This window comes from Pantherophis guttatus, chromosome 3 (genome assembly GCF_059756535.1).
Source record: "Pantherophis guttatus breed Tessera chromosome 3, ASM5975653v1, whole genome shotgun sequence".
Lineage (NCBI taxonomy): Eukaryota > Metazoa > Chordata > Lepidosauria > Squamata > Colubridae > Pantherophis > Pantherophis guttatus.
Genome location: NC_142065.1, coordinates 139,426,295 through 139,450,127, shown reverse-complemented (window position 1 = coordinate 139,450,127; position 23,833 = coordinate 139,426,295).

Below are 23,833 nucleotides of genomic sequence, written 5' to 3'. Positions count from 1 at the left end.
GTTATTTATGAAAATAGTAAAGGCAGGATATAAATAAGTAAATAAAAAAAAATTCTTGTGTCATTTCAGAAGATGCTGCATTACTACTTCCAGCATTCTTCATAATTGGTTGCACTGATGGGGGTTGCTGGAAATGGTAGTTCTAAATGAAAGCTGTCATGAGAAATACAATGAATTTAGGGAAACACAAGTTGTCAGCAGTTTTGAGTAATTTCAATATCATGAGGGGACATGATAGCTATCTTCAAATACCTGAAGGACAGTTACATTATAAAAAGTTTGGACTTTTAGTCCAAACTTGGACTAAAGTCTATGGAGATTCTCAGTCATCCAGGTCATGGTTGTCCCAAAGGTACTTTTTCAAAAAGTAATTGGACTTTCTTTGTTTTTCCTTGAAGGCGTTTTGCTTCACATACAATAAGTTTCTTCCATTCTTCTGAAGAATGGAAGAAGCTTATTGAATGAAAAGCGAAACATCTTCAAGGAAAAACAAAGAAAGTCCAGTTGCCTTTTGAAAAGCATCTTTGAGAGTTTGGACTTATTCTCACTTGCTCAGATGGGTGGGATTAGAACTAATGGGATGAAACTTCAAAGATACAGGTACAAATTAGATATCAGGAAGAACCTTTCTGACAGTTAAGTCAGTCAAAGAGATTTATTTATTTATCAAATTTAGGCTCTGTCCATCCCACTATTTAAGGTACTCTGGGTCATTATTGCATGAAGAGATTTCCCTTCACTGAAGGTTTTCAAGCAGAAGGTTTATAATCATCCACTGGGGATAATGTGGTGTAATGAATTCTGCAGATTGCAAGGGGCAATAGGGCTTGATGACCTCTTAGGACCTTTCCAATTCTGTGATTCTACTTTTATCTCCCAGTTGCCAATCTGTGGTGCAAAGAGATGCTGAGAAGTTTATTTTTCTTTTTTTTATTTACATAAATCGAAGACAAGGCAGTCACAAAGTTTACTATTCCCTGTTTGTCACTTCATTGTTAATCTGACAAAGAATAAAGAATTAAGATATGGGACACAGTAGGAATCAGCATCAGATCATCTTTGGCTATTCTTACAAAGCTAACCAGGATTAATACCCAGTGGGAAGCCATCAGGAAATCGCTGTTGACTAAACAGGAAGTTGCAAAACAATTTAGAAGAAGGAAGTGGCAAAGTATTTTTTTTTAATGTTGCTAAAAGAATGATATAAATATGTCCATGTTCTGCTGGACTTGCATGAAAAGTGACTTTTTTATTATAATTTGAGTCTCCTTTGATAAACTTCATTCTGTTCTTACAGTGCTAAGCAGGGGTGGGTTTCAAAAATTTTAGCAAGGGGTTCTCTGCCCAATTGCTGGCCTAGTTGGCCTCCTACACCATGGCAGGGGAGTGTTTTTGCCCTCCCCGGGCTCCGGAGGCTTTTCTCGAGCCTCTAGGAGGGCAAAAACAGCCTCCCAGGCTCTGGAGGCCCTCTGGAGGGCCTTCTCAAACTTCTGGTAGGCCCGTTTTTCGCCCTCCCTGAGCCTCTGTGTGCACCCTGCACTTACCTCCATCCAAAACAGGCCGTGTTGGGACTCCTGGTCCAGGTGGGGGTGGGAGGGGCCAGCCAGGAGTGGAATTTGGGGGTTCTCCGAACTTCACAGAATCTTAGCTAGAGGTTCTCCCGAATCCCTGTGAACCCCCAGCAGCCCATCCCTGGTGCTAAGCATAATTTCAATGAACCCACTATGTGAAAAACAAGAAACTGGGTGAAATGCACCAGGAGTTGTGTTAAAAACACCAATCATTTCCCAATATTTCTTTGATTATCATTTTCTCTGTTCCAAGAAATATCCGTTGAGATAAAGAAATGTTTTGTTCTTTCCTAGAAGTAGCACATCATAGTACTAAATCTCATCAAAGAGCCGACATAAAATAATGGTTGACAATTGAAGAGTCCTTAATAAGGAAGGGTTGGCAGAGGGAAGGTTGACTTTTTGATGGGCAGCTTTAGATGGCAATTTAGAGAATGACATACATAATACAAATAGGTAATTTCAACCTAGAAATATTTCATTACTTCTCTAATTCTGAAACCATTAGCTGGTCCACATTGTGCACATTGTATTGTTTCACTTTCTCCTTTTATAATTGCCTTATTCAGATGTATGAGTTGAGGGAAGAGGAGGTTATTTTGGGCAATTTAATTTAAACTTGCTTGATTTATTTCTTAACTGTTAGAAGCTCTGCAATGTTCCAGGATGAAAATCCTAATCCTCCTACAGATTGTGAAAGTATATGATTTGTTTCCAGTTTATAGTCTTTATTTCCTACCTCAGTCTTATGTGCTCCAGATAATTTGAGCAGCTAAACCCATCACTACTGACCTTTAATATGCTGCCCTAGTGCTGTTTTGGAGTTTTGGTTCAGATATATGAGGATTACTTTATTATTATAGGCATGGTCTCAAGTTCATAATGGCACCAAAATTTTAACAACAGCTGATTAACGTATATACTAGAAATTTATCATGAACTACTGAAGTTAGGAGGTTTATTTATAATAATCCACACAATTATTAAATGTGCATAGGAAGAAACTTACAAGGGATAATATATCCTAAATACAAGGAAGCCTATCTTGAGACTTATTAGAGGATCTAATCTTGCTAGATCCTGATGCATAATGGAACCATTAATATAATAACTTGGACATTTATGAACATTATAAATGAAAATTATATATTTACAGCCTAACATCAGAATGAGAAGAAATGCATCTATGCATCTATCCTGATGCATAGAGACATATGAAGCTAGCTAATCATTTGAAACCACCTTGACTACTGCCTGCCTGCTTTACTGCCTTATACTCAAAACCCCGAACTTTTGTTCAGGTGCTTGGGTTTCTTAATCCTTGCTTGCACTGTGATCACATATTTTGCTTGTTTCTTTAAGATATGCTTCTGTAGCATTTAATTAACGAACTGACATAGAATGCCCTTCTACTTTTGTTTCGGTGACACTGCTTCGGATATTTGCCTTTCTTTCTTTCCTCCCTCTGGATAGAACCTAAAGTTGTAATTGGAACCTTTCATATAGTATGAAAGTGATGAGCTGAATCCTATATTTAAAAAATCATGACATGTTTCCCCAAGATTTTGATCTGTCTAGTTTATTTTCATTTATTTAATGTTCTTAAATATAATCACTCTTCAAAATATCAGTTTCCAAAACAGGTCCTGAAATTCATTTTAAGAGAAAAAAACATTAAGAAAAACATAAAAACTAACATAAGTAAATCAAAGTCAAGAAGCATTAAAAAAAAAAAAAACTACTGCTACTGCTTAAAAATACCCTATGGTTTTATGCAATGATTAATATTCCAGGCTAGACAGGTAGAAAATTACCAGTGTAAAATGCATTTATTCATCTGATATCTCAGCTATGATTTTAAAATGAGCAACAACTCTTTATTTCATTGAATATCGTTACTTATGAAGAAGGCGTCCTCTTGCTCTACTGACCGGCATAATAATAAAAAAAATTAAAACAAAATAAAATGGAGGGGGGGGGAGAGGGAGACACACAGTGCCAGGAGAACACAACATGTCTGGATAAAAGTTTGGATGTGTGATTCACATTCATAGAGGAGCCAGCTGTTAGAAAATGATAGCGTGAAACAGTCCTATTTTTAAAAAGAGGAAATTGTAGCTAATGACAGATCTACTGAAAGCAGGTAATTTTAATTATATCTGATAGTTAAAAGTCATGAATAATTTATTACTCAAAGAAGTGTGGTGCTCACTGTCTCTCTCTCTTTCACTCTCTCCCTCCTTCTCTCTCTCCCTCCCTCTTCTCTTGTCTTGTCTTTTAATCTTGATGAAACTTGATAATTAAGATTGTAGCTCCCAAAGCTTTGTGATACAAACTATGACCTAGAGAGCTAATGGTGCATATACTGTATTTATAGTTGGACTTCCCCCTTTTCAGAATTCTTAATTTGATCCCTCCTAACTGTCTCTTTTTTCTCAAACCTCTCCTCTATACTAACATTGCGTCCCTTGGCTTAATCCCCCACCATCCAATTTTGTGCGTGTTTCACTTGAAAGTGAGTCTTATTAATTCAACCAGTTTTACCTCCATGGAAAAGTGTGGACAAATTTCAGTCTTGGGCCTTTGCTACAACTGCAATGAAGTTTTCACTATCTCTTATGAATCTTTCAACCTTTCTTTGAATAATTCAAGGTTCTTCTTTATTCTTAATTTCTTTGTCTTTTTTCTCACTCTTATTTAGTTGCAATTGTAACGTTTTGATAGATAGACCTTGCCAAGGCTGTTTCACTATTATGCTAGCCAATCAATTAGCAAAATCTGATTCAATGTTTGTCAGCTGAGTAAATGGTAAATTCATGATAAAAATGACTTTAACTATGAATTAATATGTTTCCGGCTGAGTTTTGTTGTGTACAGTTTTGGTTGCTATAATAGCAAAGGTACCACAAAACAAACTAGAAAAGAAACAGAGTCCAGATGAAATTAGGCTGACCACATTTCTATGGGGAATGACTGTGTTTGTAGTTAATTTATTACATGCTTTTAAAACAATTCAGTCATATGATTCTAAGCAACACAAAGCAGTATGATTGAAACAGTATCATTAAAACCAAATCAGTGAAAAACATTTTTTCACAAGCAATATTAATAAAAGAACATTATTATCCATAGAAGAGAATATATATACCCCACAACTGGACAGTGGAATCTGAGCTTGGTTATTTGCTTAGATACATTTTATTACACAGTTAGGTAACATTATCAGTGTAAGTGTGGGTTTTGCTCACTGTTTATGTATCATAAACATGCCCTGCCAGTTTTGGTGGTCATTTGCTTTTCTTCCTGGTAGTTACATGAATTAAAGTATTGCTTTCTGCCTATTTGTCTGGTGTTATTTCCTGCTTATCTGAGTGTTGGCTATTAAGGAATGTTCTTTTTTTTTTTTAAAAAAAAAGATTTTTATTTTTATTTCTTATACACATATTGTAAATGTACATTCTCTTATCCATAATTAATCATACATATACACATTTTTTTCTAAAGAAAGCATAACAATAAAACATTTTAATTGCCTTCAGGGTTGCTCTTCTACCCTACTTTCTTTCCTCTCATTTTACAACAAACCTTCTCTTTCTTCTTTCTTTCCCTTCCCTACCTCCTCTCCTCTCCTACTTTCTTCCTTCCTCCTCTCCTTCCTCTTCCCTACGTTTCCCCCACTCCTCCCCTCTTTCCCCCCTTTCTAACGCTCTCTCCTAACCTTTTCCCTATCTTTTCTTCCTCTCCTTCCTCCTTTCTTCCATTCCTCTCTCTCCCTCTCCTCTTCTATCTTATCCTCTACTCCTCTCTTCTTTCTTTCTCCTTTGTTGTCTAATATTTCCCCTATTTGGTATCTGAGCATCCCCAATTTTATATTAATATATAGTTCCTTTCCAATTTCCTTTCAGTTTTGCCTAGTCTGTCACTTCTATCATCATAATTGTACATTCATATTATAACATTCTTTCTTCCCCCCCATCCCCCTTTTCCATTTACTCTGGTGTCATCTGGGTTTCTATTACTTTTTGTCTTCTCCCTCATTCATCTTTCTCTTATCTAATTTGTTTATCTATCATCTTTTATTCATATTTCTTTTCTAACCATACATAGAATCTTCCCCATGTCTTGAAATACACCAATTCCTCTTTATCTTTTATTTTTACTCTAAAGAAGATGTGTTTTGATTATTTATAATTATTTATATAAATAATGTATGTATGTATGTATGTATGTATGTATGTATGTATGTATGTATGTATGTATGTACAGTATGTACGTATTATCTCTATGTGTCTATACGTATCTGATTTGTCTGAATGCCAAGCTTCCAGGAATTCCCTAATGGTTTTTGGATATTGACAAGAAAACTGCAGGGACTGGTCCAGGTAGTTGCCTGGAGTCAAAACTCACCTGAAGGAACAAATACATTTTTTATAATTGTGCAGTCATCATCCCCAACCACATTTCCTGGGGGTAATGAGAATTGAAATGTATTGCACTCTGGAGAGCAAAAGGTTTTCCACTTCTGGTATACTGAAACATATATGTATATATTATGATAGTATATATTTAGTACATATATTTAGTACATATGCACACTTAAAATAGGTAAAATGCATTAAAAATGTCTAAGTATTCTTGCACTGACATAGGAATAACAGTTATTTAGCATTGCTTTTTCTTCTGAATTTATTTCTTGTCTAACTCTGACTAGCAACTTATTTTAAAATGAATTGGAGAGAAGAACATCCGGAGACAGTGAAACTGCAGGCAGCCTTTTCAGTCAGTGCAGTGGCTCCTTATGAATAACTCAATTGATCTCCATATGCTTCCACTCATTCTTGCTCTGAGCAACATTACCTTAAGTACTTCACCATCCCAATGTTTTGATTACAGAGACTTGATTCAGAAAGAAATAGAATTCTGGAAACACAGACATAACTTTGTCAGGCAGGCTGCATTACATACAGTGCCAAAACTTGATTGAACACTAAGTACAATGGAATGCCCCCAATCATAATGGAGAAATTTTACTGAGAATGGCTTAGAATATGAATAAAAACAAAGCACTGAAGATGTTTTCCACTGAAGTCATTCTTCCTAGTTACTGACACTGTATGTGTATGTATGTATGTATGTATGTATGTATGTATGTATGTATGTATGTAATGGTACAAGCAATTATGCATTTGTTTTTATAATTCATGAGCAGGGAAATAAAGACTTTTAAAATGATTAAATCTTTATCAATAAGTTAATGGGGTGGGGGCAGGGGGGTAAACTAAGGAAAATGCTTCTTTGTGGATGGGAGAAACATTAGAGCATAGCTAAGAGTAGAAACATCTATTTTGCATTTAATATTTAAGAGAAAATGTCTGAATATATTTCAACAATGCAAATGCATTTTATATCTGAGAGTGGGTTCTTCTTTGAGAGAGGGTTGCTTTCCCGCCGCCTTGAAAGAGGCAGTGGTGAGGCCCCTCCTCAAGAAGCCTTCCCTGGACCCAGCTGTTTTAGCAAATTATTGTCTAGTCTCCAACCTCCGCTTCGTGGCGAAGGTTGTTGAGAGTGTGGTGGCGCGACAGTTCCCCCAGTACCTGGATGAAGCCTTCCCTGGACCCGGCTGTTTTAGCAAATTATTGTCTAGTCTCCAACCTCCGCTTCGTGGCGAAGGTTGTTGAGAGTGTGGTGGCGCGACAGTTCCCCCAGTACCTATCTTGATCCATTCCAGTCGGGTTTCAGACCTAGGTACAGCACGGAAACGGCATTGGTCGCATTGGTTGATGATCTCTGGAGGGCTCGGGATAGGGGTTGTTCCTCGGTCCTGGTCCTATTAGATCTCTCAACGGCTTTTGATACCATCGACCATGGTATCATGCTGCGCTGGTTGGAAGGGTTAGGGTGGGGGGTACCGTGTTGCGGTGGTTCTCCTCCTTTCTCTCTGACCGGTCGCAGTTTGTGTTGACAGGGGGCCAGAGGTTGACTTCATGGCACCTTGTGTGTGGGGTGCTGCAAGAGTCAGTCCTCTCGCCCCTTCTGTTCAACATTTATGTGAAGCCGCTGGGTGAGATCATCCGTGGTTTCGGGGTAAAGTTCCATCAGTACGCTAATGACACTCAGCTGTACATTTCTATCCTGGACCACTGATGCCCTTGACGTGATGTCCCACTGTCTGGAGGCTGTGTGGATCTGGATGGGAAGAAACAGCTCAAGCTCAACCCTTCCAAGACCGAGTGGCTGTGGCTCCCAGTGTCCCGATATAGTATATAGTCAGCTGGTGCTATCTCTGACTATTGGGGTGAGTCGTTGGCCCCCATGGAGAGGGCTCGCAACTTGGGTGTCCTCCTGGATGCACAGCTGTCCTTAGAAGAACATGTGACGGCCGTCGCTAGGGGGGCCTTCTATCAGGTTCGCCTGATTCTCCAGTTGTGTCTCTTTCTGGATCGGGACTCCTTGCGCACGGTCACTCATGCCTTCGTCACTTCCCGCCTGGACTACTATAATCTCTCTACATGGGGCTCCCCTTGAAGAGCACCCGGAGGCTCCAACTGGTCCAGAATGCAGCCGTGCGGGTGATTATGGGAGCATCATGGTGCTCCCATGTAACACCTCTCCTGTGCGAGCTGCACTGGCTCACGGTGGTCCTCCGGGTGCGATTCAAGGTGTTGGTGACCACCTTTAGAGCGCTCCATGGCTTAGGACCTGGATACCTACGAGACCGCCTTCTGCCACCAAGAGCCTCCCACCAGCCAGTACGCTCCCACAGAGAGGGGCTCCTCGGGGTGCCATCTGTCAAACAATGTCGACTGGTGGCCCCCAGGGGGAGAGCTTTCTCTGTGGGAGCACCTGTCCTCTGGAACGAGCTCCCCCCAGAGATACGGAGGATCCCGGATTTACATACTTTCCGCCGGGCCCTCAATACTTTTTTATTTCAACAAGCTGGGGTGGCCTAACTTCTCCAATTGCTAAATTTTAATTTGAATTTTAAAAGGGGTATTTTAATTGTTGGGCCAAAATTGTTTAATTTGTTTTTTAAATTGTTCTTAAATTTTGTATTCTATGTGTTTACCTTTGGCTGTTCACCGCCCTGAGTCCTTCAAGAGAAGGGCGGTATATAAATTTAAATATATATGCATATTCTCTCTAGCCAGGTTTTACCTATGTAAACTTAGTTGTTCTACAGCCCTAGGTTCTGTGAAATCTCATTCACAAGTTCTTGGGCCCTTTTTCTGCTGACAAACTGCAACTCTGTGTTGCTTTCTGGGAGACTCAGATAGCTATTTCTGCCTCTTAAGGCGTCCTCGGTGAGCCACACCCACTTCCTAATTATCCTCCCTGTAAAGGCATAATGTATCTTTTTTCTTTTTTCATAGGCTTTTATGTGCATATTCTCTCTAGCCAGGTTTTACCTATGTAATATATATATATATATATATATCTGAGGAAGGAAGGAAGGAAGGAAAGGAAAGAAGGGAAGGAGGGAGGGAGGGTGAGTGGGTCTGGGATTATAAATAGAATAAGACATCTCTAAATATGATAGCAGCTGAATTGGGACATATGCTTGTGATTTTCTATTTAAAATTACTCTAATCGGCTCCTAAGGAATCTGAGGGCATTTTAAGAACTTGTTTAAAAACCACAGTTGTACTGTATCACTCTTGCTTAGAAATTATCATTTTGAGGGTGCTCCAGAAAATGGTTCAAATGACAGCTCAATCTGTCTGTATCAAGATACTTTCCTATTACAGTTGCCTTTAGAAACCTTGGCAGATAGTGTTACAGGCTTCTACTCCAAGAAAACAGCATGCCTTAGAAACTATCCAAGCCCTTCCCTCTAATCAAGGTCTTAGGCCCACAGACAAAATTCACCATCTGTCTCGTGGCATCGAAGCTCATCCTTCTCAATGTGCCCAATGAGAGCGCCAACAGTTATGCATAACTGTTCAAGGAGAAGGCCAGAAGCAGAATGCAACAGTGAATAACATGATCCACAGGGGAAGAATAATAAAACAGAAGGATAATGGTGCAGCCACATAGCAGTGCAGACTGTATGCACAGATGACATCAGCAGGACATCTAGCCACAAACCAGCAAGAAACCCATAAACTATATTTATGGTGGCTAGCTTATACACAGCAGATGCAATCACAGTGCTTGTCTGTCTCTTAGTGCCGGGGGCTTGGCACTGGACTTTGGATGCTGCTTCAGAGAGGCAGTTGGTTGTTCCTCTGCCTGATCTTGCTGTTACTTTGCTCTGTGACTCTTACATTCTTTCAGCTTCTTTGTAATATAGCATATGGAAATTATCCATATAATTTTTTTATATCTGAGCTACATTTCATACACACACACACAGATACATTCTGTCACTCACAGACGCACACACTGCCAGTCTTTGTGAGGCATGTCAAGGACTATATTCCAAAAGTAGGCTGGATCAGGATTTAACTTTGAAGGGCATTTCAAGAATCCTGTGGCTGTGATCATGCTATCATCTAGAACAGGGGTGTCAAACTCGCGGCCCGCAGCCCGGATGTATGACACGCTGGCCATGCCCATGCCCAATTTAGTGAATGGGAAAAAAGTCCCGATATGTCACATGACAACGCCATGACAATGCAAGCTTTATACCCCTGATCTAGAACCTGAGCAACATAACAGAATGCTAGCATAAATTATGTTGAACTGGTGGTGCTCAAACCCTATTCTTTTTTCAGTAACAAGATTACTGAATGACACTTTCCTTAAAGCTTTGATGTGATTGGTGGATTGTCCCAGCTCCATTTCCCTTCCATTGGTAAATTGGAAAGACTACCCCAATCATTTTGTTTAATGTGTGGTTGGTTGGAGTTTAGTGAGGGTATAGAGAGTTTAATCCACATTTCATGTGGTTCAAGATGACAAGGTGGAGATTTTTGCACAAATTTATATTGAAAATTAATGTGGAGGACAAATATGCTAAAGATTGTATGATCAAATGAGCAAAGCTTTTGTATATGTTTGATCAACGGGAGAATATATGGAGTAAAAGATTTAAATTTCTACCAAATTACAATTTGAAAGAGAATTTGTATAAAATGATTTATCCTTAGTATTTAACATTTAATAAATTGTCAAAGATGCATAAGATGCCTTTAATGTATGAAGGTACTTTTTATCATCTCTGGTAGACATACAGTATGAGAAAGCTGAGAAATATCAGAATCAGGTATGCATTTTAATTCACGGAATTCTCAAATTAAATATACGATTGAAGCCAGATTAGATTTGTTTGACAAATAGATTTTAAAAATAAACCATGGAACTTCGTTCTTATATGTGACAACAGCAGCAAGGCTTTTTTATGCACAAAGATGGAAGGACTCATGAATACCTACAATGGAAGAAAGGATACTAAAATTTAATAGAGTTGGTAGAGATAGCAAAATTCTTTGCTTTGAGTAAAGAAAAGAGTTTGTCTAACTTTGTTTTTATTTGAAAAACACTTTTCTAACTTTTGCTTGTCCATTTCAAGCAAAAGGAAATTAAATGTCAATCTTGGGATTTGATGATTAGATTTGTTTATGATTATAGAAGTACTATGTGTTGTGGTTTATTGTAAATGAAAGTATCATTGTATTTTATGTTTAAATCTGTACCAAAGAAAGTCAGAATCTATTCTTTTCTACAGCTTTTCCCCCTTCCTGTCTGTGCTCCCTAATTTTATTTTTTCCTTGTTCACTTTCTCCTTTTTTCACCTTTGCTTTTTTCTTCATTTTTTTTAAAATAACATTTAAAAAACATTTGCAAGTGTGATACATTTGTGACCTGTCATTCAGGCTAAGTCTGAGCCTTAATCTTGTGCTTTTTGGAAAAAACACTAAACTTATGTCCAAAATAAGCCAGGTTGCTGGTGTAGAAAAGAATTGTGGAACTGAATAGGAAGAAGAGCTCTCAATACACTAGGAAACCCTACTCCTCACTTTGCATCCCTCCTCTATGCTTGTGACTTTTTGGACACAGTACAGTGGTGGGTTGCCCCCGGTTCGGACTTGTTCGCAAGAACTTATAGTAAAACTGGCGGGAGGCCCTGCCCACCACCCCGGATGTCAGCATCAGTGATCTGCGCATGCGCAGAAGCAAGGTGCGCATGTGCGCAAAGCAAGCATGTGCGCACAATCCCGTTGCGAACCAGTGGTAAACCAGTGGTAAAGGTAAGTAGAACCCACCGCTGACACAGTACTATTTCAATAAAGCCTTATTCCTAGACTTACCATTCTTGAGATTTTAGTTACAAAAGAAATGTAACACTGAAAGTAAATATACATATCATATATCAATAAAGTCTGCATGAAAAAGGCAGGAATAGTATTGGATAACCATGACCAGCAGTATCCAAGAATAGACCATGCAAAATAGTGTGGGAATAGGCAAAATGACACATTTCACTCTAAGATGGTTTTTTTGGGGGGTGGGGGGTTGTATCATTGAATTTGTTCTGAATTCTAGCAACTACCTGGAAAGAGTGCCTGAAGGTTTCTTGGCCAGATTTCAAAAGTAGCTTGCCATTGCCTTCTTCCTAGGATTAAGAGAGAGGGACTGCTCCAAGGTCACTAAACTGCCTTTGGGCCAAAGGCAGAACCAGAATTTATGGTGTCCTTGTTTCTATCCTGGTGCCAAGATTAAACAAAACAGGATTTCTTGTTACTTATTTTTATACTCCCTCCCCAAGTAATAAAAGTAAAAACAAAACAAAACATGGTCACATAGAAGCTTGTGCCAGAAGAAGAGGAGAAAAACTCTTGAGAGAGTGGTAATCATACGTCTTGTAAGTTTTAAAAGGATATTAAACTAGGCTATATAAAGATCTCAAGTAAAGCGTGACTGATGCTTTCAGGTGTATTAGTCAGATATTATAATGTCACATACATGTTCTTCTGCAACGCAAGACAAAATGGTCATGGAGGATGATGCCCAATAACCAGAGTGAAAGGGACATATCCACAGCAATCTGAAGTAGCCAAAACTTGCTTGGCAGATTCTAGACCCTGACTACTGTTGAGGAAACATCATAGGTCGTGCCACAACAACATCAACATAGGAGAAGGGAAATGGTATCTTGAAACTGGAACAACTAATAGGACTTAAAACCACCTTCAATTTGAGTTGAGGATGACACAAAAGCAACATCCCAAGGATGTTTCATTTAGACATTGTTAATGGAGTATTTTCATGCTATGATTAGATATGAGGACGGACGCTTAAGCATCTGCATTGCTTTGAGACCTTCACTTGGAGATCACCCACATTTTGTACTCTTGACATGGACTATTTGCAAGGTAGAAAACTCCTGTGTGGCTGCCTCATGTCAAAAAATCCTGATCCCAATTAAAGTCAAAAGCAGGAAAAAGTATAATACTTTTTTGGTATAAAGTAGCAAATAATTTTGGTATAAAATATGGATTAGATTTCCCATCATTAATAAAAATGATGGGGTAAGGAAGCATTCTTCAATGAAATGAATTAAAAGTTAAGCTACTTGAGAAAACTTTGTACATAATTAAACATGGTCAGAACAGTGCAAAGCCCTGTTCTAATGATCACATTCAAGTGGGAATTAAATACAGGAAACCCTTGGTCTTCATATTAGCACAGCTGACATTCATTAGTTTTAATCTCTAGCCTAGACTAATTCTAAGTAGGGTCGACTTGCACCCCTCCTCAACCGAATTTGCTGGTATCAGTGGTCACTATCACCCATTGAGTCTCCAGGAACAGGCAGCCTTTGGAAATTGCAGGGGATTGCCACCAGCGAAGGGATGCGAGCACTTCCCTTGGAACTGCAATTCTGGCTGAAGAGGAACCCCTGCCCCCTTCTGTAAAGGCAAAAGAAACCACTGAAGGTCTCTAAAGTGTAACCTGGCCCAGGGAACGATAGAAATGACCGAGACCATCTTGCCCAACAGTCTTGAGAGTAGCAAGGGGGATGCCCTTCTATCTTTTATGACCCTGGCCACAAGAGATCTCAACCCGGGTTGCGATCCGGGGAGAGGAAAACCTTACCTTCAACTGGACCAATTATAGTTCCTAAATGAAGAATTCTAGTCATTTAGGAACCATAATTCTAGAATCATAGTTCCTAAATGAAGAATTCTAGTCGAGGATTTCAGATGGCTTTCTTTATGTTAACAGGGAAGCTGTGCGAGGCCAGTGTCTGAATGGTAAATTGGAGATCTGAAATGACCTGCTGAGGGGTTAAACAGAAATGACTTAAACAGAACCTGGGGAAATAGGCTCGTGAATGCAGGTTGATCCGGAGGTAAGCCCTCATCTTCCGACAACTCTGGTTCCCGAGGCTCCATCTCTTCCGATACAGAGTGTCTACTGACATAGGAGACGGATGGAAAATCTGAGCCCGCAAGCGAGAGGGCATCTTCCATATCGACTCTGTCCAGCGAAGTCGAATGATCCGAATGGACCGAATACACTATGACTGGTGCTTTTCACTACAGCTGAGCACTGTCCGCCAGCTTGGGTTACTGATTCATCCCACAGAGATAGCAGTGCGCCATAGGCTGGTTGGATGAGATTCTGGTTGATTTGTCAGGATAAGAAGATATTAGGTTTGATAGCACTCTTTGATATGCACCTTGCCCCCCCCAACCCACCCCCACACCATTTCTCATTATGCTCATTCTCCTAATCTGAGGATGACTCTTCACAGAGGAATGCAATGCCAGGCCACCCTATTCTTTTCTTTCATACAGTATATGCGAATAGGCTCATGCTCATACAGAGACAAATTGAGCTGAAAAAGAATGCATTGTAACTATTCCCACCATGGTTATTCAATGCACTGGAAACATTTCCTGAAGGGGCTCCCAGTGGCTTGAAATTATGGTCTCCAAAAGAATTGACTTTACTTAGTCCCTCCCTTTCCTGCTGTGAAAAATAAGAGTCTAACAAGTCAAGTGAATCAATTGAAACAGCAGCTCAGTTGGAAGCTGGCTTCACTCAGCTTTCACCTGTTCTGAGTGGTTTTGGAAGCTGACAAAGCCTGTCATAACCAGGCATCACTACTTGTACCAAATGTGCTTCTCAATAATGAACCCATCAAAGAAAATATCTGGAACTTCTGTCAAAAATTTAAACATGTCCCAATTTAGGATTCCCAGATTTTGTCATGAAGATATTACATTGCCACATTAGCAAAGCATGCATTATTACCTGTACTTGCAAATAAATGTTCTTAATGAATTTAAGAAAAAGCTGAGCAGATAACACCCAATTCTTCTGCTCAGCTGCTATTACATCTCCCTCCAGAGACACTTAACAAAAGGAGGTAATTAAAGCCCATTACTCCAGTTTTCCAATAGAAATCAATTGGTGAGACATAGAGCTTCTCTTTCCATCTTACTAACTTTGAAGTTATGATTTTTCTCTAAATGACAAATTTGGCTTGAATGCCCCTTTAAACAATATTGGAATCAGCTTAATGTTAAAAGAAGTATTTTAAAATTGGATACTACTATAGGTATTAAAAAGCCTTGAGCTGGACAGTTCATTATGGTAATATGGATTAAATGTTTACACACATACACACACACACACCAGTGTATGTGTATATGTATGTATGTAATTTATAGATACACACAAACACACACACACACATACACTTTCACCCACCTTCTACCCAAGGGTTGTGGGGCTACCATGAGAAAATTACACCCAATAATATAACCTGCTCATTCATATATCAGTAGAAAGTTGAAAAATTATCTCAAGTGAAATTGCTGAGATCCCTTGCTAGAATATGGCATTCCTGCATGAGATGTGACAAGATTTCAGTGTCTTTGCACATGTAAGAATACAACTAGGCTTATGTTCCCCTGAGACCCAGAAAAACACAGCTAGAAATTATGTACATTTAGGAATAGTTCCAATCAGTGGTGAAATTAAAAAATTTCCCCTACCGGTTCTGTGGGCATGGTTTGTTGGGGTTAGGTCATGTGACTAGGTGGGCATGGCCAACTCAACATCACTCACATAGAGGGGCTCCTCACCGGCCCCTCCCCTCCCAGCCACTCCTTATCACGAATGGCAGGAAAATGGGGAGGAGAATATTCCTGCCTACCATCCTTCCCTCAGTCTGTGCTGAGATTGAGGAATGGATGACAGGCAGAAAAATCCCCTTCCCCATTTTCCTGTCTTTCATGAAAACGGCTCCATTCTAGCTACTCCCCTCCCCCCTCCCTACTGGAGACTACATTCTCTCTGCTGCATTTAACATTGAATTCTGTAGCAGAGAGAATGCTAACTTTTCTCCCTCCATTCAGAACGGAGCTGCTGCTCCCTTTATGGTTCCCTCCTGGCCCCCTCCCTCCTGGGAACTACCTTAAAGGGACAGGCTGCAGCAGCTCTGTTCTGAATGGAGGGAGAAAAGTTAGCATTCTCTCTGCTGCATTTAACATTGAATTCTGTGATGGAATATCAAGCGGCCGGAAGAGGTGAGCAGCGACTGGCCGGGCGTGGGTGGGGCCAAGGAGAGATAATTACTACTGGTTTGGTGAACTGATGCCCATAATCCCTAGCGGTTCACCCAAACCGGTCCAAACCAGTAGGATTTCACCCCTGGTTCCAATTATAGGCAGGAATAATCAAATCCACACATTTTTTCTTTCTTTCTTTGGTTTGATTTGATTTGTACAGGACAACTGTCCATCTTACCCAAATGGCTTTGGGTAGAAGAAATCATGTAGGAAAAAAACTTGATCAGTGGCCAAAAACCATCCTTGCATCTAGCTCAACAAAGTCAGTGTAAATGCTCTCCACTATTGTTTCCCTTCCAAGCATGGTAGCAAAGCCATGTCCTGAGGGCCCTCCTAAAGGCCAGTAGGTCAAGGCCAATCTAAAATGGCATTCCAAAGGACAGTTAGCATAGAAAACATGCCCTCATTTTGGGTCCCTCTAGATGGCACTCTGTCATAGACAGGAACCATGGCCGATCCTGCTGATCTTGTTGGAAAGGACAGACCTAATCCAGGACAGATGTTCACTCAAATCTGGTCCCATGCTATATAAGACTTTATTGGTCATTACCAACACCTTGAATTGCATCTGGAAGCACATTGGCAACCAATGCAGCTTTCAGAGCAAGATATAATATATGTTGATTGAGGAACGCATATGCCTGTGTCACTACATTTTGCACCAGCTGCAGCTTCCTAATATCCTTCAAGGCCAGCCCCATGTACAGCAGGTTACAGGAATCTATTTCAGAAATGACTAGGACATGAGTGACTATAACAAGAGCTGCTTGGTGCAGAAATGGGAGCAACTGGTGCTCAACCTAGTATGCGTGTGGGGGAGATCCCATGATAGCTGGGAAAATACCATTTTATGCCTGAACAACTTGGACTGATTTCAGATTTTCCCAGCAGTAGGCTGCCTTGAAGATGTTGTGAAGATTTGTCTTTAACAAAGAAGCAATTGGTGTGTCTTTGTGGCTTTCTAGATACAAGCATTATACCTGTCCCCAGATTCTTCCTAGAAAAATATATATCATAGCCCCAAATTACTCAGCGTAGTTACTATTTTATAACTAGCCATGTGTTCTGAATATGTCTATGTATCAGCTTGGATTGTTAATCTATACACAATCAAGTATATCATTCACACACATAAATAGATTGCAAAGAATTGTGAAACAAGTTTATAACTATATCTACGGTATAACTGCAAGGAATTCTGAACAGTAAGAGAAGGGTGGCAGAATTTTCAATATTTTGAACAAATTTCCAGTGGGATAATTGTGTTAATCTGTTGCAGTAAAAATGACAAAGAAACTTGTACTAAAGGCCAGTGTAGTTCAAAAAGCCTATGCTGTAATCTGGTACCTTTGTCAGTTTCACTGTAATTATCAGGATTCTCCAGGGTAAGCCATGACAGTTAAACAGGCATAAAGCTTATATAAGTTCATAGTGAAAATGTAATCGTGTAGTTTGATCCATAAATTAGTTAAGTATTCAGATTTAAGTCAGCCAGATTCTTTTCTGCCAGTATACTATATAGAAACCTGTACTCTGTCTCTGTAGAAAACCATGGAGAGGATCTTGAAGGGGATATTCAAAAGCTGTTACAGAAACAAGGATAGAAGCACTCCTTAAGCCCTGGGAAAGGAGAAAATATTAGAAAGATTCTCAGCCTGGTTCCTCCCTGTCTCAGTGATATATAAGAAAGTAAAGCATAAGCAAACCTGCAAGATTCTGTTGCTATATCTTATTTCAATGAAGTATAGTTATCTTCCTGTGTGTGGAGTCAGTTTTTTTGATCTAGTCTATCTTGAAGGGCTGACAATCACATCAATTATCAACACATGTACAACGTTTGGAGCAAAGTAGATGCACCAGTTTTGATCATCAAAAAAGTTACATTTCCATGGTGTGCCATTCATAGATGACCCAGACCACATTTCACACTAGATCCTAGACATCCAACTGAGAGTTGTTAAATGCTGAATTGACACTGAAATTGTCATAATTGAAATTGCTGATTTTCTAGTAAAAGTATGACGCTTGTCTCCCAAATAGGCCTCAGTGTGGCATTACTGGAAACTAACCAGTGAAACACAAATTTTTATAAAGAAAGAGTTTAAAGTCTATTCTAGGCCAAGTGGCAGAAGTGGTAATCAAAAGAAAACATAATATCCATATATGGTATAGAACACGGGTCCTCAAACTATGGCCCATGGGCCGGATACAGCCCACTGAAACAATTAATCCGGCCCGGAGGGGACCACAAGGCTGCCCTGCCTCCATTGCCCCGCTGACCTGCTGTCCCCTACCCTTCAGCCGAATACAGGACCTACCTTTGCGAGCCCTGCGAACTGGAACTGGAAGGTAAGGCCAACATTTTTCGCTGGCAGAGTACTACTGGAGGCCAAAAATGGGTCCGTTTTTGGGCTGCAGAGTGCTACTGGAAACAAGGGAGGCCAAAAAGGGGGCATGTGGATGCCCCAGGAAGCCAAAAACAGGCTGGTTTTTAGGTTGCAGAGTGCTACTGGAGGTGAGGGTGGCCAAAAATGGGCCTGTTTTTGGGCCTGCAGAGTGCTACTGGGGGCAGGGGAGGTGAAAAATGGGATACAGAGAGGCCCCGGGAGGGGAAAACTGCACCTTTCACCTCTACCTGTTAGCTCGGTCTTCGTCCATCCATCCCCGGCCTCGGGGCAGGGATCAACCAGCGCGCTCCAAGTGGGCAAGTAGCCATGGCAGCCCTGGAACTCCCAGCCCAAAAGAGGCTCCTGCAAGCTGGTGGGTGCCTGTTGGTGAAGGCGGGCTGGCAAGACGCAAGTGAGCTAGGGAGCGGGCACTGCAACAGCCTCCTCCTCTACCTGATTCCCCCCACCCCCTGCCGCTTGGCTGCCTGTCCTTCTCCCACTCAGTGCTTGGCAGTTCTGGAGCAGTGGCCAGCAAGGCAGCATTGGCACTGGCAGCAGGCAGAGTGGGGGGAGAGACACGTGATGTGGACTTGCTCCATCCTATGTGGCTGAGACAGGGCAGGTGGCTGCCCAATGCATCCAGCAGGCCGAACCGTGTGCCTCTTCCCTGTGCCTCTGCCTTTGGCTACTGCTGCCACTGCGAGTGAAGACAAGGTGATGAGGGTGTGGGGCTGCTGATGCCTACTCTGTCCCATCTCTTTTGGCTTGTAATTGGAGAGCAGGTCACTACTGGTCATCTCCTTGGCCCCCTCGGGAGTCTTGTCCTTGACCCATGCATGGAGCACGTGGTAAAAGCACGCACATTCCCAGCAGGCAAAAGACAGCCACTGCAAGCGGAAAAAGCTCAATCCTCATCATTGCTATGGCTGCAAGCCCAGCTGCCTCAGCCCCCCCATCTCTGCTGGGCCTGGCAGCCAGAGCTCTGATGGGGATCTGGCTTTCCCCACTCACGGTGGCCATTTTTTGCCTGCTGGGCCTGAACATACTTTACCACCTCTACTCAGTCTTTCTAGCTGGCTGCTTTGCCTCCTTCGGCTGGCAGGAACTGCCAGGGGTAGAGACTCCTGATGACATGCCTCCTTCACCAGACTGCTTGGCAGGGAGAGCCGAGTCCCACCCTGTCCTGTGAGGCAGCAGCTCCAGACCACTTTTGAGGTGCTGCCGACCGAAATAGCTCCTTCAGATGTGTCCCCGAGGCTGCAGCCCCTTGCCTGGACTGAAAGCAGCTCACCCCCTCCGCATCTCCATTCCAAACTGAGGGTTGCAGCCAAATTTCCTGCTCGGCTGGCGTTCCAGGAAGGCATGGTTCGGGGGTAGTGGGGCTTCCCTCTGCACAAGCAGGAAACTCAGCAGAGCGCTGCCTGAACTGGTGCCTGGGGCTCAAAGGCCCTCTTCCTCCAGCCTTGGGATGGGCATTGCTTCCTACCCCACCCTCTTCAGGTAAGCCTGGTTGGGCGCCACTTGTTGGATCTGGTAGCAGATGGGGAAATGCCGTGCCCTACCCCACTTCCTGCAGTGCCTGCTGGCAAAGGGCCCCTCTCGTGCATCCGCCTATGCAGTCAGGTGTGGGAGGGGAACACGTTCCACATGCAAGCCAAGGGCAAGACCCATGAAGAAGCTGAGAAGACCAGCGGCTACCTGCTCTCCAACAGCAAGCCAAAACAGACGTGGAATGGAGTAAGCACGTCCAGCAGTCCGCATCACGTTCCTCCCCTCTGCCTCCGCTTGCTGCTTGGACGGCCAGCCTGGTGCTGGCAATGGCTCTGGTGCCACAGAGTGTGCCAGCTGAGGGGACAGCAGCTGGAAACCATTCCCCCACATACAAAGGACGGCGAGTGCAAGGTGGCCAACAGGTTTCCAGCTGTAGCTATCCTGCCCCCTACTTTGCCTCACATCCTGCAGGATGAGCCTCCTGCCCACTGCCCACCCACCGGAGACTCCTAGATTCTCTCCTCAACCCCACCCAAACCCACAGGCACCACCCCCACGAACAACATCAAGTGGGCCATGCCCAGTCAGTCACAACCACCCTGGCTAGGCCCCATCCCCACCATGCCCCTCCCCCCAGCCCCCCAACAGTCTGAGAGACTGTGAATTGGCCCTCTGTTTAAAAAGTTTGAGGACCCCTGGTATAGAATAATTAGTCTTGCTGAAGGAAGATCAACATGGAAACATCTGTTTAACTTCCTCCATAATCTTCCGTAATTTGGTGTAACTCTTTTAATACTATATATACCTTGATTTTCAAAAAGAATTTGACAAATTTCCTCACCAAAAACTTTCAAATAAACATCACATACACAATGGTGGGGACTAACCTGTCTCCAATCTGAAAAAAGATCTTGGAGGTCACGTTGGAAAGCTTAGTGAAGATCTCAACTCCATATACAACAGCTGTGAAAAACAAAAGAAAACAATTTCCATGCTATGAATTACCAATGATGGACTGAAAGTGTAACTGCCAACATTGTTATGCCTTTATAAAATCTAAAACATGTCTATATATGCAGTAGCGTGAACAGTTTTATTCACCACATTTGAGAAAGGATATAAGTGAGGAAAAGTACAGAAGACAGCAATTTGGATGATTGTGAGCTTGAAGATTGCCTTAAAGCTTAGAATATTGTGGATTCTTTCATTTTAAAAAAAGATGGAAGGGGGGATATGATTGTGGTATACAAAGTCATGCATAATATGGAGAAAGTAGATAAGATTGAATTATTCTGTAGAGTGCATTGTTGAAATAACTCAATAATACTAGAATGATCAAATCTCTTGTAGGATTAGTAAAACTCTTCTAGACCAGCAAAACTAATTTTTAGCATGATAAACATTTTTACTCTTTCATTTTAATTATCTGCTTTTAAATAATATCTTTGTAATGTATTATTTATCATCAGTAGCTTATTTCAAAATCATCTTAGTATAATTACCTATTGCATTTCAGATTGATTTGTTGATAAATATGTAGGCTGACAGTTTTGTTAAAAAGGGAATATGATAATTTTTTTCTGGCTTTTGGGTATTGGGGGACTGATTTTAATCTTCATGGATTATATTTTCTTTTTTTCTTCATTCAAAACAGTGATAGTAGCCTATCCAGCAGTTTGACTAAAGGTGTTCATGGACAAGTCAGTATACAATACAGTTTCTCCTACGTTTTTGAATATTTTCAAACTTTCAAATCCAAACAGGCAAAAGTTTTGTTAATTTGTACCCAACTATCACACCAAGCTCTTTGACAGCTTAAAGTTATTAAAAGAAACCAGGTAGAGAAATTTAAAAAGGCTTGTATGAAGAAGAAACCACATCAGTATTAAGCTCCACTCATAAAGAATGAAGGAAATGACAGCAAATAGATTAGATTTTAAGAACTATGCAAGTTTCAGATTTCATCCAAGTTTGTTGAAAGACTGGGACAAAGAAAAAGTTATTGGCTGACCCCTCATTTTTGAAATTATAACACCTAGGAGTTGTTCCTTAAGTGAAACACACAGGTTTACTATTAGGCAGAGAACAGAAGTAATGAGACACATGGCAGCTTTTATATTAGAAAAGGTAGAGATTAATTTTAGATGGTGTAGACAGATCCAATGACAAGGGATAAGTCATTGTGTGTTTCTTTGAGTGCTTCAGACTGTAACTTTCTTGTGTTAATACATCAATGCTCTTCTGTTGTAAGTTACAAATGGAATTGCAATTGATTTTTCTCACTGTTATTGGTTTATTGTGCTTTTTCTTTATGTATATCCCATTATATTTTGTCCACACCAGTGCTCTTAATACTATTACTTTATATTTTCTAAGAGGTATGCTTTTAGGTGGGTGCTAGTTTGTTCAAAGCTGTAATTAATGCTATCTTTAATATCATACTTCACTTAAAGTGTATATTTAGTGAGTATTTCAATAGATTTCCAGCTTGAACTTAACATGTGAAAATGATGATGAAATACTTCTTAAAATGAAGAACTAAATTCCAGTCAGGTTTTTCTGCAGGAATGGACCTTTAGAAAACTAGAAGCCTCATTTAAAATGGGACAGGAAACAGGAGGGGGAGTGGTATATCATACATAAGGCCAGAATTTCAAATTGGGAATGATATTTTTGAGGGCTTGTGGTTTTTAATTTTTTTTTTTTTAATTGTGATATATCTGTTTTGGTATTCATATCTTTTTTATATATATATCCTAACATGGCAGAAGCAACGTCATCTATTCTTGACAGTAACTAATATGCATATAAAATGTACTGGAAACCCCTCCCCCTCATTCACTGTTATTTTGCTATGATAATCATGACTGTTATAGCACTATAATACTAATGAAAGTTATTCCAGACAATACATTTGAAGCAGTAGCCCCGTTGCTAAAATGGTAGTAAACACATGTTTTTGATAGTCCAGACTGGAATAAGCAGGCATTGGATAGATAGGAAAATTTAAGCCGGTTAGATAATGAGGCCTGGGAAATCAGAGAATTAACAAAATAAATCCTTCCACTCAGATTGCCTAGATTATTCAGCAAAACACTTGGAAGAAACTCAGATTGAAACGCCAACTGGGCAGCCAAAATTCTTGATAGATTATAATCTTTATTATGATAGATTGCTCATATGAATAGAAGCATAAAAACCGGTACTGAGGTAAAATGGGCCTTCCAGCTTCAGTACTGTTTAATCTGAAGAGGTGAATCTAGCATAAAATAACAAACCTCGATTATGATCTTTCCAGGGGGAGCCAATTGACATCTCCATTTTCCCCCTTGGGGAGGGGAGAGAGGAATGTCATTTAAATGAAATGAGTGGCATAGTTTACCATTGCTTTTTTCCTAGGACTATGAGCATCTGACAGTCTCAGAGCTGGCTTTCATACTTAAGGCAGGATAAGAACTCATGATCTCCTGATTTCTAACTTGGTGCCTTAACCACTATATATCAAAACACAAAGCTGGCAATCCCAGATGACAATGAACATGGAAAGAAAGTTAAAAGTTAAATCACGGTGTGATTTCATCCTTCTAAGGATGCAGAATATTTCCCATATAGTTGGGAACAGTCTTCCAATGGCCCACAACTTTGCCTCACATCATTGCTTTATCATCTTACTTGGAGTTTTCTCACCTTGACAAGTGAGGGGGTACAAAAATAGCTCCCAGCAGCACTATACTACATACTTTGTGTTGTCCTGTCTGTGTTTTCTGAACAAGGAAAAGAAAGAGCTTGGGGCCCTTGGTTCAAGCCTGCCATCTGGGACTCTGAGGGAGATGGGCAATTTAGAAATACGAAATATATT